Genomic DNA, 6,000 nt, shown 5'->3' with positions numbered 1-6,000 from the left:
ACATATATATCATGTGTACCTGGAGCCTGAAGAGGCCAGAAAAGGGTATTGGATTCCCAGAGCTAAGAGGCTGTGAACCACCTGATATGAGTCCTGGGAATGCAACCTTGTTCCACTGCAAGGGCAGCAAATGCTGTCAACTGCTGAGCCGTCTCTCCAGACCCCTTATGACACTTTATCAGTGACATTATCACTGTTTGCTTTCTAGGTGAGAAGCCGAGAAGGTTTAATATGATTTTCCTCAGTGTCAGAAAGTAGTAGAACGGGGAACAAGTCCAAGACTCAAGCCCACACTCTGTCTGGTAGTACCCCCTTTGCTCATGGGAGACACATTCTTGGACCTCTGGTGATGTCTGCAACTGTGGACGGCACCCAACCCTACCCTTCAGGGCCTTTTCTGTTACACCATGGACCAAGGCTGTGACTCTGAAGTCTGGGGCACAACAGCACAAAGAGCAAAATGTCTTATTCTTCCTGCACACATGCACATGGCTTGGCTTCTGCTGTTACTGCAGGTCTTAGGTATCTCAGCATGCGGCTTCCTTCTCTTTCCTTATTAAGTTGGAAACTTCCTCCTTCCTACTTGAAGGAAGCACTTAGTGGCCTCTGTCCGGCTTTTCCAAGGTGCAACATTACTCTTTCTGTACTTCAAGGGCCATTACTGGATGAGGTGCCTGAACAAGTGCTGTGATACCACAGCAGTCAGACAATCAAGATGGCTCCTAAGGGACTGACAGGGTGAATACATATGCAGTGTGGTCCTCTGCACAGAGGAGGGGTTCATACGCTACCTGGGGCCACACTAGATGACACAAGATGTTATTACACTGCTCAGAATGCCTTACAAGTTAACTCTTATGAATGATCTCTTTCTGAAACCACAGATGGCAGAAAGGCAGATAAGAGGTAGGGAGCAACCGTACCAAGCATGACGAAAAGGGTGGTTAGCGATGGGGAAAGCAAGAGAGGACAGCCTCCGTGAGCAGCCAGGAGCGACACCTCTTCCCACGGCATTCTCAGCAGCAGCAAGCTCCCGTGGTTGATTTCTGGGCAGAACTGAGTCAGTTGCTCTTGTTGAGGCACAAGAGGCTTCAGGTTAAGGCCATATTGGATCATCAAGGATGTAGATTTCTAGGCAAACAGGTCCTATCCATTGTCTGTGAAGTCTTGGCCAAGCTTGCGTTATTCCCAAGAGAACCTACATTGCCCTTTTATTTACAGCGCCCCCCCCCCCAAGCATTTAGGACTAGCAATGATGGCTGTGGGAAAGAGGGACATAATGCTGCATGTTGACTATAGAATGAGATGTGTCCCACAAGATCTACCCCAGCACCTGACAAGCATGTCAGTTTGATCCTCTGTAGCTGCTGAAGCTCCCTCCTGCCAGGAAGGGAGGGGAACTAGGTTTGTGTGTTGCAGCATGGAGAGAACTTGGTACCCATGACCGTGGAGGGCCTGCCTCCTGACAATACCGATATTGCCTGGGCGTTATGGCAGCAGTTCTGGAGGCTGGGAAGGGGGCTGGCAGAGAAGTACCAGATGGCGTACCTATTCCCCGGGCTCCTGCTGGGTTAACAGGCCCCGTCTGAGGAGCTGGCGGTCCATCCCATTAAGTCTTGACTCCACAGGGAAGAGGCGGTGGAGCAGCTGCTGTGGTTGTCACTGCTAGCACAGCTAGAACGTCAACCCAGTAGCCCCACCAGGACAGGAAACCGCACCCCACATGTTAGCGGAGGAACCCCACCTCCAGGGATGACAACTCCCCCACCTGGCATGAGACCCCCCCCCATAGGACACAGATTGGCCTCTTCCCTGCTTGAGGGATACCTGTAGCCACGCCCCCTCCAGGATGAATCCCCTTCTACCGGGAATTAGAGGCCCACTTCTCCAAGGACTGTGTCCACCAAGACACTAAAAGCCAAAGTTGCACACCAACCACTAGTGTGCCAGGGGGAATCCAGGTGTGAGGTGTGATGCTCCAGAACTGGGCTGCTCAAGCCTTTTGTCCTCCCCAAAACTCCTTTCAGCCCAAGAGATTGTCTATGATCCCAGGGTATACACACAGGCACATAAAACAAGTACACAAATCAAGCATTGACGGATACTGTTTACTGATAATATAATATTTCACATCAATTCTTTGACACATAAGCAATGTTACCACTTAGTAAAGATAAAAGTAAATTTGCATACTAACGAGATAGCTATGCCTGCTTAATTTTACCTAAAAAATGAAATCTTGGTTGAGTACTTGATTCCACGAGGTAGAAAGTATCTTGAATGACTTTCAGAGTTAATAGATATTTTGATTTTTATACTTGTCAATAATGAGACCGCCATGTGCATAAATATGTAGTACAAGGTGGCAAAATTATTTTTAGAGCTCTTTCTGGAAAAAAAATGTTGTATATTCTGTCCTAACTCCAAGCTAAAATTTATTTAAGGATCTGTATGTGCACATGTGTTCATACAGTGGGGAGCACACATGCTCACGTGTGGAGGCCAGAGGCTGACTTAGGTATCTTCCTCAGTCACCCTCTGCTTTAATGTTTCTAAGATTTATTTTAATTATTTTTAAATTCCGTGTGTGTGTGTGTGTGTGTGTGTGTGTGCGCGCGTGCACGCACGTGTGTGACGAGGGTGGAGTATATGCATGAGTGCAGTTTCCTGGAGAGGCGGAAGGCACAGGATTCGCGACAGCTGTGACGCACTTTGAGCTCAGCTCCTCTGCAAGAGGAGCCTATGCTCTTGACACATCTTTCCAGCCCTATAGGTTAGTATAATTTTTTTGAGAAAGTCTCTCATTGGACCTAGAGCTTGTCGCTTCAGTTGTACTAGTTGGCCAGCAAGCGTCAAGGACCTTTCTGTCTCTACCTCCCCAGGAACCCCAGCCTCTACAGGTGCTGGGGGTCAAACTCTGGTCCTCATGGTTGTGCAGCAAGTACTTTCCTGGCTGGGCCATCTCCAGAGTCCCCCATGGATTCTTTGAACGAAACTCAAGTCAGTAAGACTAAACAATATAGCACAACACAATCCAACGACATACTAATTTGATACATTGATGCTGAAAACTTAGAGTAGGGAAATATGAAAAGTCTTGGTTTCCATATTTATTTTTACTTCTATAAGAGCAGAGATTGTTATATATACAGTGGGAACACTGACATTCTTGAGCTACAGTAACCTTCATCTGAGCTGAGGTACTTCAGCCGCATGGGTTGGTGCTGTGTGGTGTGATGACATGCCAAGCACAAATTGCACATGTGTGTTCAGAACCAGTGCTGCAGTGACATCCCACAGTGTAACATGGGCCACTACAGTCAGAAACACCCCTGAATCGGGGTATAATAATGTATATAATGTAATTCTACTGTGCACATATTACACATGTAATTATATTAATGTATATAATATAACTATTGTGCTTGATTTGGAATTAACTTTGGGTTGTTGCATGATCAGAAACCTTTTGCCATTGCTAAACTTTTCCTGACCCCCACATTCACTACGGGGTCATGACCCACAGTTTATATAGCTAGGCTTTAGAATAAACCAAACCATTCCCAGGACTAGAAGAGCCGATGGACGGGCATCTTGTCTGTGGGAGGTTGCCAGGAGCATCTCACATGTGGAGATAATGACGGACTGTGCTCAGGACAGTAAAGACTGTGACATAATCAATAATCGCTGGAATCCTGCCTAACCAGGTAGTTAACCTCCTACTGTGGGGTTACGTATTCTCTCGGTGACTGGGTGCCTATGATGTGGCAGCCATGACTCTAGCACTTGATACAACACACACCAAACAAATTCTGCTCCACCAAAGAGTTGCTTCGCTTTCTCTGATTAGTGCTAGTTCCTGGTCAGCCCGATCTTCACTCCCAGGACCCGAGACTGCACACTCGTACTGTCCACTTGTAGTCTTAGAATTGCAAAAAGACACACGAAGCTCTCTGGGGTGAAGTGAGGCAGACACAGGCCTTGTGAACTCAAGGCGTGGGTGAGCTTACTCCAGCGTGGCTGGGGAAAGAAACTTAAGATGGGCAGAGTTTCAGGCCTGGGATCAAGAACATGAGCTCAAAATCAAGAGGAAGAGTTGGCGGTGTGATCCTTGATGAGGATTCAAGTTAGCCTGGGGTACCCTTCTCTGTTTTCCACTCCCAAACTGGAAGGCGCTTTGGAATCTTCCATAAATGTAGAGAAACTGGGGGCTTTCCAATCCTAGCCTGGGTCAGTAACTATTTCAAGACAATGCCTAACAAGATGGCTTGGCTTTGTGAAAGAGACGGGGGACGACAGAAAGTAAAGACACCTGGAGACTCGTGAGTCAGACAGGAGATATTCTGCAGGAGGCCCTTGCAGAATAACACAGGCGATTAGAGGCATGGAATTTCCCTCAGAATGCTAAACCTGATGATGTTCAGATGAAGACAAAATGCTAAAAGATAAGCTGCCAGTCACTTCCTGCAAAGAGACAGCTCAAGGTAAGTGGGTAAGACTAGACTTGAGGATGGAAAAACTTATAACTATGAATCCGAAGGCAGGATTTTAAAGCATTCAAAAATCCCTAGGTGCCCAAACCTCAGGAGTCAGAGAATAAATATTTAAAATGCATTTGAACTTAGTTATGGAAAAAGTCATGTTTCCCTGGATCATATTATACAAGGTTTTATAGAATTCCCAGTGACTTCCCTAGTTCTATGTCGAATTTGCAATAATAATTAGCCACTTGCTATCTGTTGGCCATGATTTACAGAGTGTAAGAAATATAGATATCTCTCATAATTAAATAGGAACTTTTCACAGGGCTAAAAGAATCTGCATTTTTACATATGCCAAACCCAGAGGGAAAAATCCTCCGGCTTTAATCTAAAGAGAAGAAATGCCACTGGCCCAAACATCCCACTTTTCTGTCATTCTTCCGAACAGGGAAGTTCAGGGTCTTCATTAAATCACCTAATAACACTGTACAACATCAGTCAAGGGGGGACGGACGTGGATTCACAACGAACTCTGACAGATGGGTCCAGGCTTGGTCCCAAAGACTGGGCATTTTATTTAGCTGCATTTTCAGTAAACCAGCTTGCTGGCCACAGACACACACGTCTCTAATTCTGGTTAGGGCACAAACTGAGGAAAGCAGAGGTTCCTTCCTTCCCTCCTGGCCACAGTTAACAGATCTAGAACCTGCTTCTCACAGGGCTGAGTCTAAAGCCCACATGGTCAACTGCCACCTTCCTCTTGCCTCCATCCATTAAGAAAGAGGAAAGGCCCTCTTTGGGGAAAAACATTCTAACTGCACAAGTGACTGTAGAAAGGTGCTTAGCTGAACTAGAAAGGGACATTCTGTGTTCTATGGCATTAAAAGGTTAAAACCGGCACTTCAGACTAGCAGTTAGCCAAAGTTCCTCCGTGCACCGGTCATGTGCATAGACCTGTGGCCATGGTGTGTGAGCCGATCCATGGGATGTTTAAGGAACACAATGGACCAAGCTGGTTTGCCAGCGGAAAGGAGAAAGGGTGGCTCCATCTGGCCAACTTCACCAGCAGAACAGAGCAACTGGTTCTTCTAGAGTTCGGGTCTGGACATTTGTACTCTGGCTATTTTATGACAGGACCTTTAGGAATCCAGAGCTCTGGGGTCTATTATTTCTTCTCATCAAGTTCAGCTACTTTGCATTAGGGATTATTTCTTTGGAGTGTTTAGTTTTCTATAAAAATAATACCAGATTTTTAATATAGATTCCCAGGTAGTAAGAAATATCAGTGTCTCTTCAAGCTTGGGAATAACAAGAAGTATAGTAAAATGGTAATAATAGTAATAATTATGATAGATGGATATGTAGATGATAGATAGATTAGTAGATACATGGGTGCAAACATACATATGGACACACAGACATTCCTAAAGACATTTGTTTCCAAAAGCCAAATCTTGTCCATAGCATATCATCAGCCCAAAGCCTATTATAAAACTACATAATTAAAAATACAAGTATA

General features: G+C 45.5%; 1 protein-coding gene across 1 annotated transcript in view; it reads right to left on the bottom strand.

Moving 5' to 3' along the window:
• Alpk2 (alpha kinase 2) overlaps positions 1-6,000 on the bottom strand; it is a 112,873-nt gene that overhangs the window by 68,195 nt on the left and 38,678 nt on the right. The window lies entirely within an intron of this gene.

This window comes from Alexandromys fortis, unplaced genomic scaffold (genome assembly GCF_014885135.2).
Source record: "Alexandromys fortis isolate MF-2015 unplaced genomic scaffold, M_Fortis_MF-2015_v1.1 scaffold_94, whole genome shotgun sequence".
NCBI lineage: Eukaryota > Metazoa > Chordata > Mammalia > Rodentia > Cricetidae > Alexandromys > Alexandromys fortis.
Note: the sequence above shows the minus strand (reverse complement) of the source record. Positions and strands in the feature narration are given on the sequence as shown.